This window comes from Pseudonaja textilis, chromosome 3, assembly GCF_049901715.1.
Source record: "Pseudonaja textilis isolate UNSWEBS1 chromosome 3, rPseTex1.2, whole genome shotgun sequence".
Taxonomy (NCBI): domain Eukaryota; kingdom Metazoa; phylum Chordata; class Lepidosauria; order Squamata; family Elapidae; genus Pseudonaja; species Pseudonaja textilis.
This window is the reverse complement of record NC_141992.1, coordinates 92,248,766-92,262,119: the sequence shown is the minus strand read 5'-3', so window position 1 is coordinate 92,262,119 and position 13,354 is coordinate 92,248,766.

Below are 13,354 nucleotides of genomic sequence, written 5' to 3'. Positions count from 1 at the left end.
TTTTTTGAGGCTCTCTCCAAAACTCTTATTCCATACACAAAATCCCTATGCACACCACACACCCACACACATCTGCCAAAGAGTCACTGATTTTTATCTGCAATTTCAAGCTGGAAGCCAGCAGACTCTGAATTTTATGCCTACTCCTGACATAATGTATTCCATTTTGTCAGATCACATTATTTCACTTGGAAAGAAATCTGTGATTGATTTCTTTTACAGGAGAAACACATAAAAGTGAATTAAATGGCAGCGAGAATAAATGAAGCTTATGACTATGAAGGTGAACATAATGAAACAATAGTAACAAAAAGTGCTGAGTCAAATTTGAAGAAAGATTCTGCCATTTTATCAGGATGCAAAATGGTGACCTGATGATGCTGGAGGGCTATTTGAAACTTTACCTCTAGCCTCTTCTAAGGAGCTGAGAATTTCTCTGCTGCTAAATAAATGTTGAAACATAGATTGTCCAGTCTCTATATTAATAGTCCTAATTTGGAAAGGTTATTTGGCCCAGTTCTCAGCATTTATAGCATTCAGAGAAAGTTTTAAGTGTACTCTTTCCAACTATTAGAATTTGGAAATCTGTGCTACAGCTCTATAGAAGATTGGTCAGTTTCATAGGTGATAATCTCTTATTTCATTGTTCTTAATGAAAGAGCATTTCCTTTGTAATCATTATGCTTGGATTCCAGCTATGGCTTAATGCTGTTTGATATATCTTTGGGCTTTCCCCATTGCTAGCTAAATGCAATCCATCCATTTTTAATTTAATACAAATTCACTGGCAAATGCTGGTGTTCCAATTGTGTACCTGTGGTGTCTATAAGAGAGGCAATTAGCTGATCTGACTGTCAATGCTTCCCTTTTACTCTCCAAACCTCATTAGCTGGAGGGGTCTGACAACTGGGAGCTTCTGTGCCCTTTAAGAGTAAGCACTGTGTAGTGAGAAATCCATGAACACAGGAAATATCATCAAAAACAAATTATACCAGCACACTGCTCTGCAGTTTTCAGGGTTTGCATCAACTGGACCATGTCTCAAAGCCCTCAGGAAACAAGTAACCTCCACTTCTGGGGAAGCAACACAAGACTGAAGAAGGCTTTACTTTTAACAAACTGACAACTACAGCAGAAAAGGAGCTGATGAGCAAATATAGAATGATGCTGCCCAAGATGTAACCATAAAATAGTAGTCTCTGGTAGATCATAATGCTCTGGGAAGTATGAGAGTCAGCTTTGCCCAAGCTGTGATTTAGAGCTTTAAAACAGACACTGGGTTTGCCACTTCCTCTTTTAATCAGTTCAGTAAATATCTTGTTAATTCATTTTTGGATACTGAGAACCTTTAGGAGGGCAATTTCCTTACATTGGGTGATTCCTCAGTGAAAGAAGTTTCATATAAGAACATAAAAGATTTTTATGAGAAATAAGTAGCAAAAGAGTGATTAGAAAGTTTATTTCTAGAAAGTTTGTATACATGGACAAAGGGGAGAGATTGACTGGAAATAAGATTTTGAAACTTATAAGAATCCTTCCCGTGGTTGTTTAATGTTCTATGAAAATATATGAATTTAAGAAATCATTCAATTGAAAAATGTTATGGATTATTGAAAAACACAATAAGGTGAAACCTTGAAGGCTGGTTACCAGAGGCAACCAAAAAGAAATAAATGTTATAATTAAAATAGAAGAGATCCTCTAAAACAGAATAGAGAAAAGTATTTTAATTCTGGAAGAATTCAAGAATATTTGGCAACAATACTTAGAATGTTCTCTTTAGATTTCTGCTACTATAAAAAGGAGTTTAGGCAAGGAGATAGAAAACAACTGAGATGTGGATTGAAAAATAATAGGCTACAAGAAAAATATCGACAAAGATATGACTTAAATGTGATTTACAAATAAAATTGGCTGATATTTTAATAGCTAAAAGAAACACACAAATAATCAGAAAAGTGATTTGGGTGTATGGATTTCAGTTCAGAAGAATGATTGGATAACTTTCTTATTTTGGTTTTATAAAACAAATTTGTTATATTTATAAAAGAGTTTCTAAGAAAAGATATTGCAAAGAGAGAATGAAAAAGTCAGCCTTTGGAACACTGCCTCAAAGAATTAAACATCAAGACTGTTAAAAGCAAAAAGAAGGAATATAAAGTCAGCTTATTCTATCAAAGTTAAACTATATGTCATGTTTTTTCTAGTAGTTTTTAATGGTATTTTCTTGATTAGGACCGAGGTTTTTAATTATTTCTTTATAGATAATACATTTTTGTTGTAATTTTTAGAGAAAGTGATCAACTATGGTTTCTGAGAGAAAAGAAGGAAAAAGTCACAAATTGTATATTATTGTGTATTATTGTATATTATTTAAAGGGATTAAAGATTTCTGATATGTTATTTCAGTAACTCTTAATTGAATTTTTCTTGATTAAGTTTGAAAGATGAGGCTATGGATTTGTTTATAGATCTAAGAAATGGGAATAAATGTATATTTAGGGAACACAAGTTACCATATAAAGGAAAGAAATATGAAACTAATTTACTTGATTAAGACAGAGAGTGAGTTTATTTTTTGTAATTCTTAATGGACTGTTGCTGATTGAATGATGAAAAATTATTATTTGCTAAAAAATGAAAGGTAATATATGGGATGAATAGGTTTTTGGTTAAAATGTTAGAGAAGGCAATAAGTTGCTGAAATAGTTGTTACTTAACTTCATGAAAGGGAAAAAAAACTATAATGGGGAAAAAATCTTCAGCATTTTAATGCTGAAATTATACGTTGGACATTTTTTAAATTGTATGTGGACCAGTTCTTGAATGTACAGAGAAGGAGAATATGGAGAAGAATAGTTCTTTTCTATCCCCAAACAACTATAATGCTGATTGCCTTCTTACATAATTCTAAAAATTACCATCCCTGTCCTATTATTTCTTTTATTTTTTATTTTTCTTATATGTATCCATGTATTCATAATTATGTTTTTACTTATATCTATTATCTTGTAAACAATTGACAAAAATAAATAAATAAATAAATAAGATTTGTAAAAGTTTATTATTGTTCTTTCATTTTCCTTGTCTTTCTGCTTGCCTGACTCATATTCACATCAAGATATGAGAAAACTAAGTATAATTCTAAACCCCATGTACAGAATAAGTTTATAGAAGCTGATGAAATATGGTAAAGAGTTTGAAATCCTGTTTGGTTCCTATTGGCTTTGGTGAGTGTGGCTTCTTATTGGTTGTATTGGATATGAAAATAACTAAGTCATCTCAAAGCTGGAATAGATTGCAAAGTGAGGCTTGAATGATAACTGCATAAACAGAGTAAAACAATGTATTGAGTTGAATTTAACTCCCAGTACTTCAGGGGCTATTCCATGCTGTTTTCTTGACAAAAATGTAGAAGTGTTGATTTTTTTACAGCATATATTTTATTTCTTATTCTACTATACAGCATAGAGATTTCCTAGCAGACTTCCATTTATGTATTAACCCGGACTGACCTTACTTAGTTTCTAATTCCAGTGGAGCATGCTATAATGCCAACTATGAGAGTAAAACCAACTATGCTACTAACCTTGAACTATAGCTGAGAAATTGTATTAGTCCAAGAGCTCCTGATGTACCCCAGAATAACAATAGGGGACCCCTGAAAAGGAAATCCTACACTGAATAATGAGGTGAAAAATCTAACATGAGATGCTTAATATCATTCCTGAATCAACCCATTTTCTGCATTTCTACCACACAGTAAGACACAAAAAGAGTCATAATGTTTAAAACAGCATATATAAAATCTACAGAAAAATGCAAATATAATTTTATTTGAACATTCTTCTTTTTTAAAGATTTCTAACATTTACAGAATCAGACTGAAACACACTTGTGTTGCAGAAATTGTGAAATAGAATATGACAGAACAGGATTGACTAAAACTTTTGTGTTTAGCAAATAAACACGATCTTAGCACAAGCAATTTAGGAATGTTGGTCTTTATGATTGAACACTGTCCTATAATCCTAAGGGAGGAACCAGATATGAAACTTTAGGACTTAATCCAGAAAAATAATTGTATTGCAAAGTCAATAAAAGACAGAATCATAGTCAGTTATAGAACTGTATTTCCAAATAAAAGCAACAAAGAGATAGCAATTAGGCAACAGCAAATTGTGCGGTGGGGTGGGGCAGGAGGAAGAATGCAGAAAGATCCAGGAGAGGAATAAGTTGAAAGATCATTAAAGAAAAGTGCAATTAGGAATAACAAAAGTTCTTTGCCTGATTTATAATGAATTAAGGTAAAATAAAAAAGAACAATAGATTTGTCAACTTTTCCTCCCCCCCCCTTTTTTTTTTTTTGTTGGATCTTTGAGTCAGTGTTGACTCCTGGTGAGCAGCTGGACAAGACCCTGCAGTTTTCTTGGGAAGGTTTTCAGAAGTGATTTGGCCTCGCCTTCTTCCTTAGACACAAAGAGACTAGCTGGTCTAAGGTTACCCAGCTGGCTTTGTGCCTAAGGCAGGTCTAAAAGTCATAGTCTCCTGGTTTCTAGAAGGAAAGAAAGACATAGCAAAGTGTTCTGATGTTTTAAGATTAAAGTGTATCTTTCCCTAGGCAGAAGATTGCTGTGAAAGGAGGCAAAGACGGGAGATTCAAAAATAGACTCTAGATAGCTGGAAGACCTCACCAAACATTTATTTGTTTGTTTGTTTGTTTGTTTCCTGCCTTTATTAAAATTCTGCACATCTTCCTCCTCCTATTTTCCCCACAATAATGAATCTGTGGGGTAAGTTAGACTGAGACAGAGTGACTGGCCCAAGGTCACCCAACTGAATTTCATAGCTAAAGTGGGACTAGAACCCAGAGTGTCTGTCTTTTTATTCTGTTGCCTTAGCCCCTAGCCCAAACTGGGTCTCTTTATGGAGATGACCCAGGATTCTAGAAGCAAGCACTTTTTAAAATAGGAGTTCCTGAAAAATACAGGTAGTCCTTGACTTACAACCACAATTGAGCCCAAAATTTGTGTTGCTAAGTGAGACATTTGTTAAGTGGATTTTGCCCCATTTTATAATCTTTATTGCTGTATTTGTTAAGTGAATCATGGCAATTATTAAGTTAGGAACATGGTTGTTAAGTGAATTTGGCTTCAGCATTGACTTTGCTTGTCAGAAGGTCACAAAAGGTGATCACGACCCCAGATCATTACAATTGTCATAAATATGAACCGGTTGCCAACCATCTGTATTTTGTTCACATGACCATGCTGCAATGGTCTTAAGTGTGAAAAGGGGTCATAACTGATTTTTTCAGTGCCGTTGTAACTTTGAACAGTCACTAAATGAAGAAAATGAGCTAAAAGAAGAAAATGAACTTTTCACTTCATTCAATTGTCTTAGTGTTTTGAAGACCATGTTTGTGATATGGTGATTGGGGCTAAATGCATTGGCAAATTTTCTCCCAAAAAAGGAACTAGGGGGCTTTATGGAAAGCAGCAGAGAAGAAAGGGTGGGTATAAATGAAATTAATGAAATGAAATGAAATTAATTTTACAAAAAAGAGTGAGGGAAATAGCAGCCACTTGCCTTCTTGTATATTCCTATGTCCATTCCTACACTCAAGATCGCACTTGGAAGAAAACTTCTGTTCTGGTCTTCCTGCAATGCTGCTGTCCTAATCAGAACAGCAAGTTGTTATTCCCAGGCAGCAAAAATGCTTTAGACCGAACATTGTTTTGAGATGTTCTAGGAAACAAACAAACAAACAAACAAACCAGAGATTGCAACTGAGAAAATGTCAGAGCTTGCAGAGGAAATCCTATTAAATAATAATCCTTCTTCAGAACAGGGGAAATAGCCTTCTGTGTAAATGCAGCTCCACCTGGCTGCCTTTTGCTTCATACTAATTGCAAATAAGACTATTGTAGAATATATTGCAGAAGTAAAATGTGTATTCAGGGCATCTTCAGGCTATCTCTCCTGCTTAATCCAGGAACAACAGCAGAACGGTTGTTCTTCGAATGTTTTTGATTTGACTGTAACTCCAACAATTATGATTACATAAGGATGCTGAGAATTGAGATCAGTATCTGGAGTCCCAAACATTTCTTCTTTTGGCTTTCTCTTATAATTCCTTCTAGCTTTGCTCTATCATATATGGTGGATTATCATAAAATGCTTTTAAATAATAGGTTGATACAGCCTCAAAATTGAAAGAAATATGGCCAACATCAATTTCTAGATTTTTTTCTTTCTTTTGCAGTTCAAGGCAATGAACTATCTGTGTGTTAACCTAGGAGAAGGGCATTTTCTCAGTACAAAGCCTGTACTTTGCATTCAGAATTTCATTTGCTGGTATCCGTATTTAAAAGGATCTGATTATAGATTGTGGGGAAGACTTACAGTTTAGATATAGAGAGAATTTGTCAATCAAAATGAACAACGGTAGTGTACAGAGACAACTTGACATAGTCCTGCGATGTTCTAGCAAGAGAATGGGCTAGTATCTTCTGAACAATATTGCAATTGATGCAGATACATTCTTACATAATGATAACAATCCTAAATCTTCATATAAAAATACATTCTGCAACTTACTTGCTTATTTACTTCCTCTGCATAAATTGTTGCACTGAAAATAGTCTTCCTTAGACATCACCAGTAAAAGCTACCTAGCTACCCCAACAAAGGTGAATCAGTTATAATAATAGCACTTAGACTTATATAATGCTTCACAGTGCTTTACAGCCCTCTCTAAGCAATTTACAGAGTCATCATATTGCCCTAACAATATGGGTTCTGATTTTACTGGTCTTGGAAGGATGAATCAACTTTGAGCCATGGAGAATCAAACTGTCGAACCGCTGGCAACACTTTAAGTATGTTTTATAGTTAAATTGTTGATGGGTATACTTGCAGAAAGCCATAGAAGTCTACAAAATTCACTGAAAATGGTGTAAACAATTTATGAGAAAAATATAGACAATTTATGAGAAAAAATGATCAAAATGGGAAAAACATCATACTGCAAATAACCTTCCCATAATGCCAAATCCATAATTCTTCTTGTGCAGCAATGATTAAAGATTTAATTTTTATATCCAATAGGGCCTTCAGACAGAGTTTGATTTGCTTTCTTAGCCAATTCTGTACATTTTTGATATGAGCTGAGTTGAGAAAAGACGGCTGACTACTGAATTATGTTCTGAACTCAAGGTGAATAGAACTTTGAATCCACACTTTGCAATATGCAAAAACCTTTGCTGCTGCAATTTAATTCAGTTCAATCTACATTTTAATTTAACTAGGCTATAGATGGCAATTATCAGGAGGCACTCTAAAGTTGGTCTGAGCCACCCCAGCAAAACTGATTTATACCGATGAAGATGGAAGAGAATTAATGGAGGAAATAATGGACAAATAGTATGTTATCAAGACAAAAGGAAGAATTGGCAGATCTATTGAAAATTCAACTCACGAATAAAATTAAGTATTTGGGGATAAATCTGACAGCAAGATGTAGTACATTAAAAGAGAACAATTATATTAAACTTAAACAGCAGGTATCGCTAGACTTGGCAAAATGGGAAAACCTACAACTGTCATTAATAGGGAGAATTTCAACAATCAAGATGAATATATTACCCAGAATCTTATATTTGTTTCGAACAATTCTGATTAGGCTGGGGAAAGACTATTTTGAAGATTTAAATAAAATTGTGTTGAAATATATATGGCAAGGTAAGAAAGCGAGAATAAAGTTAAAACTCTTGCAAGATGCTAGAATTAGAGGAGGATTTGGTTTGCCTAATTGGGAGTTGTACTACCAAGCTACAAACTTGATGAGGGTCAAGGAATTGATAACATTAAGAAATACTAGATTGTTGGTATTAGAAGGACATGATCTGTTGTTGGGGTGGCAGGCTTTTTTATGGTATAAGGGAACCAAAATACAGGGGTATTTTAGAAGACATTATATACGGGAGTCTCTGTGGTTAAATTGGGAGAAGATTAAAAGACAATGTTATTTGAAAATTCCAGTCTGGTTATCGACTACTGAAGCATTTTCCTATCCTATAATATACAAGAAGGAACAAACAGTTAGATATGGGGAAATATTGAATGAAAAGGGTGAACTTAAATCTATGCAAAAACTAGAGGAACAAGGTATAAAGATGAATTGGTTTTCATATGCGCAAATACATTCAAGGTATGATAAAGATTTTAAAACAGAAGGTTTCTATGATAAATTGACTGATTTAGATAAGATTTTGACAGGTACTGATGAAAAGGTGATTAAAAATCTGTATGGATATCTGTTAGAAACTAAACTAGAAGAAGAACAAGTTAAAGAAACTATGATTGCTTGGGGGAAGAATTTTGGATATGGGATTGATTTAGAGAAATGGCAAAAATTGTGGTCTCAAAATTATAAAATGACAATGTCAACAGCATTTAAAGAAAACTTGTATAAGATGTTTTACAGGTGGCATTTCCCCCCGACAAGAATAGCAAGAATGTTCAAGAATAAATCCGAAAAATGTTGGAAATGTCATCAGATACCTGGCTCATATTACCATATGTGGTGGACTTGTGCGGACGCTAGAAAATACTGGACTAAAATCCACATGTGGTTGGAAAAAATGACAAAAAAACATATAGATTTGAAACCAGAGATATTTTTATTGGGAATTATATCTGATACATATAGTAAAAATTTGAAATATCTGATTGTAAATGTATTAACAGTGGCTAGGATTGTATTTGCTAAAAACTGGAAAAATGAGAAAATACCATCGCAGGAGGAAATTATTAAGAAAATATTGGACTGTGCTGAAATGAGTAGACATTGGAAATTAGAGAACAAGAGGATAAACAATTTTACAAAATTAGATAAGATAATTTTAGATTATCTTAGATAATAAAATATAATAATGGAATATCTAGAATTCTAGAAAATAATGAATATATAAAGATGTACTTTTTTTCTTTTTCTATTATATCTACAAAATGTTTTTAGGATAGATTTGGGAGGATCATATGAATTGTTATAAAATAAACTAAGTAAATTATAGCTATCTTGCAAAATATGAATGAATAAAATTATTGTCAAATGATTGATTAATAATGATACTAGGGTATTCAACTTTCGATTAATAATATGAGCTATTATGCAATATAACTGTAATTGAAGACTATGAAATGGATGCACAAAAGAAATTATAAACCAACCGACACACTGCTTGTATACTTATGGAAGAAAGGTTGATGTTTTTATGTTTTGTTTGTTTATGTTTGTCTTTAAAAACCAATAAAATTTACAAATAAATAAATAAAGTTGGTCTGAGAAAAGATATCATTAGGGAAATGATCACTGTGTGATCTTTAGTCTTGAGAGAGATAAAAAATCTCAGTTATAATAATCAATCTCAATTTAACAAAAACTATATATACCTAGATTTAGTAGCATAAAAATTTGCTTTTCTTGCCAAGGATCCCTGGGGTTCAATCCCTATAATCTCCTGATAAAGCTTAGAAAATTTTTACATAAATCATGGTGATCTGTCATTCCATTACTAGTGATTATAAACTCTTCTTTAGTTATCCAACTGAGTAGTGCCAAAATAACAGTATTGAGTACAGACTTTATACAACTTTGTACAACAATAGAAGATAATGCTATGAAAACCCTATTACTAGTAGGAAATACTCAATATTATCATTGTTAGGCTAGATCAGAGGTGTCAAACTTGCGGCCCATTGGCTGGATGTGTAATGTGCTGGCCATGCCCATGCCTGATTTAGTAAAGGGGGGGAAAGTCATGATGTGTCACATGATGATGCCATGACAACGCAAGTTTGACACCATCTAAATGGACCAATAACTTGATTTGGTATTAGGTAACTTACTATGTTCCCATAGAATGCAGTTACTTTTGGTTGATTACACCTATCACTCCTAAAATTTTCATCACAAAGAAAGAGACCCAAATGTATGTGTGTACATTACAAAATAATAAAACATCTATGGTATATATTAACTACATATTGTTCACATTACAAATATCCTAAAAGTATCAGATACATCTAGTTTTCCCTCTTGCCTTCAGTTTCAAGCAGGTTTTCAGGTATTTTGTAGACTATATTTTAAGACTAGTGGGTTGTGTTCAGCTTGGTAAAGATACAACATGCTGAGTTAATTAAAAATGTACCACTCAGTATAACAAGATGATTGGGAGAACTCTTCATTCTTTTATGTTGTTGTTATTAAATATTCTCAACACTCAAAGTATGGTAAAAAACTTTAACTTGAAAGATTATATCCAACTTTGCAGGAGGTATGCGCTCACATCAATGTTGGGAGGATTTGGGTTGTTGGATATATTTTTTCCCCTCAAAGGAATCAGGAATGGATGTAAGAATGGCAGTTGTGATAAATGCCTAAGGAAATATGAAACATATCAAACAAATACAGAGATAGAAAATGAAGTCTGCAACATCGTAAATTGATCTCTGGCTGTAGGAATTGTGAAACCTGGATTCCTTTTCCACAAATGTGACATGGCTTCTTCTGCAGCAGGTTTACAAAAATTAAAGAGTCCCCAAATTATCACATTTATGACACAAAAAGTCAATGTTTACGTACTTATTATGGGAACTACATCAAAAGATATGTGGAACAAAATAATTTCATAATGGCTGACTGGTTGCAAATTGCACATGATATATTAGGCACCCTATATAAATAAAGAAGTGTATATTTTAAGTGAGGAAATGTATTCCATGCCAGTTTGAGGCAGCCTAGTCTTTCTTACGTTTTTGCTTTCAGATAACCAACTATCCAAAGAATCTCAACAGAAGATTAAAGTAGGTTAAGGTATCTGCACATGTAGGTTAAGGAAGGTTAAGCCCAACACTGCAAAAACCATCTTTAATAAAGGAATTAATCCAAGTTTTTAGAAAACAGTTGATACAGAAAGAGATGAAATTCTCTTCCAAGGATTCATTTTCTGGCCATCGTTCAGACAACACAGTTATAGTGTTTTCCAAGTAGGATCATAGCCTTGACTTTCAGCCCAGTCCAACCTTTGTTCACATACTATACAACTTCCACAATATTTCTAGGACATTTGCAAATTGAGTGAGACCTGCTCATTTTTTTACCTATCCTAAATATTTCCCATTAGCTCCTGTATGTCCAGTCAGTGCCGAAGAGGTTTTTTTCTCCATGATAAAGGAGTTAACATCTGTTTATAAAGTTGTGAATGGGGTGACTGATAGTGAACTGATAGTGAGGATTACTTTGAACAGATCCATCCATCAAGGAATCCAATGTTCCCTGCATCACCCTTCTTCTTTCACACCAAGGCATTTTATACAAGCAATCATCAAAAGTTATGGTAGTTGATGATGAATGTTCAAGTTTAAGTAATTGTCATGTCATAGAAATTTGCAGCACCATGACACTTCCAAATAAAATAAATCAGAGCTGTAGCTTTATAGTTATTTTCATGAAAGACTTTCTTTCTCTCTCTTTCTCTCTCTCTCTACTATATTTTAAATATAACCACAGTTCATTAATTTATCCCTTCTTTTGATTTAATAATTTACATATTCATATTTTACTATTCTTGGTGTATCGGAACTTTTTCCCCTTAGCTAAACCAGGTGTGGGGTGGGCGTGGCCAGCACATGACGTATCCAGCCTGCAGGCCGGGAATTTGATAGCCCTGTCCTAATGTATACATTTCTAAAAGAAATTTTTTTTTCTAATATATAATTTATTTACATACAATTTTGAACTAACTTTTGGTCACATGCATGCCTTGTGTATTTGTTTCTACTTGTTTAGAGAATTCTCTTATATAACATAGCAATTTTTATCTGGCCCATATGACGTGACCAGCCCACCAATGTCTTAAGCTGTTATTTGGCAACTTATAACAGAAAATGATTTGTTCATTGAGCCATACTATACTATATTTAGCAAATTTGGTAATTCATTGATTGGTCAATTGATTGATTGATTAGATATTTGTCCTGTCTTTCATTTATGAGCAAAAGGCAGCAAACATGTTATAGTAAAAGCCAAAAAGGAGAGTGTTCCGGACTAGCAGGCTCGTAGGCTGCAAATCTGATTGGCCCGCTGAAAGCCGATCATGATTGGTTGCCATAGACTGATGTGATTGGCCAGTAAATGGCCCTGCCAAGAGCGGCAAACTCAAATCGCCTTCATTGGCTGCCTAGCCGCAGCCAGCCCTATATAAGGGGCTGCTGCGGCTGGGGTTAGTTGCTCAGATCTGAAGTCACAAATAAAGAGCTTTAGTTACTATCTGAGTCTTGCCTCCTTTCTTGAACCGTCCTCCCAGATATAACACTGGCGACGAGGATGGGATGCGGAGGCAACAGAAGCTATTGAATTGAGCTAGCCGAAGGAGCATGTGGCTGACAGAGCGCAACAACGGCGACATGGCCAGCAGCGCTATACCACCCGCACCATTCGATCCAGCTAGCGAAGATTGGGACACATACATGGACAGATTTCAAATGTTCCTGGAGTCCAACAATCTCAAAGATGCCACGCCCAGCAAGAAACGAGCCGTTTTTCTAACCCATTGTGGACCAGCCGTTTTTAAGATGGCTAAAGCCTTAGCCAAGCCAGCTAAAGTTAAAACCATGGATTGGGACACCCTTGCTCCCATCCTGCGCAACCATTATGCCCCCGCCGTGCCAACTCCCATTCGCAGGCATGAATTCTACCAGAGGGACCAACGTGAGGGTGAGAGCATTGGGGACTTTGTGGCAGACCTGAGGAACCTGGGTGGTTTGTGTGGCTTCGCCAACCTCGAAGAAGCCATGAGAGATCGCATCATCCTTGGCCTCAGAGACCCAACCGTCCAGAGCAAGATCATGGCCAAGGGAGACATCTCACTTTCAGATGCCATAGCAGACACCACAGCAGCCGAAGCCACTCGTAAATTGGCAGCACGAATGCATCGAACCAGTAGGACCAACCGCCAACCCACCAACGATGCTGGGAAACTTTCAGACAAGTACACATCAACTGCCCATCACGAGGACGTCGAGTCATCCACAGACAGCGAAGAAGAAGAAGTCCACAGGCTCCGGTCAGAACGTGAGCAACGGGACCAGCGGGGCCACAAAGCCAACTACCAATCCGCCGGATGCAGGGAAAACCATCCCCGATCGGAATGCAGATTCTTAGATGCCATATGCCATTTTTGCAAGAAACAGGGACACATCGCGAAGGTATGCAGAAACAAGAGAAATTCCAGCCCCAGACCGAGAGGGAGCAGCCCAAAGAGAAACGATGGCAACGCCACCACACAGA